This window comes from Rhincodon typus, chromosome 20 (genome assembly GCF_021869965.1).
Source record: "Rhincodon typus isolate 14 chromosome 20, sRhiTyp1.1, whole genome shotgun sequence".
Taxonomy (NCBI): domain Eukaryota; kingdom Metazoa; phylum Chordata; class Chondrichthyes; order Orectolobiformes; family Rhincodontidae; genus Rhincodon; species Rhincodon typus.
In genome coordinates, this window is record NC_063351.1 from 30,525,846 (window position 1) to 30,526,205 (window position 360).

The 360-nt window shown below is 44.2% G+C and overlaps 1 protein-coding gene across 1 annotated transcript in view; it reads left to right on the top strand.

Annotated features, from left to right (window-relative positions):
• LOC125485617 (SEC23-interacting protein-like) overlaps positions 1-360 on the top strand; it is an 18,389-nt gene that overhangs the window by 15,380 nt on the left and 2,649 nt on the right. The window lies entirely within an intron of this gene.

The following is a 360-nucleotide window of genomic DNA, read 5'->3' on the forward strand; positions in this document are numbered from 1 at the left end:
ATGGTGACCAGGTACCTCCAATACCATTTCAGCCAAGCTTCTGCTCGACTGTCGTCTGTGACCTTCTCAAAAATATTAGGTAAGAATAGAGACATCCCCCTCACTATAGTTAGACCACGCTAAGTTATAGTTGTGTCACAATTTTAAGGGAAACAACTTAAGGGAATCACTATTTCCCCATTTAAAAGGCCGTAGATAAGCCTCTCTCAGAAAAGAATTACACGAAAACATAACATCCTGCACCACAATATGGGGTGGAGCAGCCGGACCAAAAGCAGGAAAGTCAGAGGACAAATTTGACACCCAAGTTAACGACAGAGACAACAGTCCAGGAGAGGGACAGAGACAACAGTCCAGGAG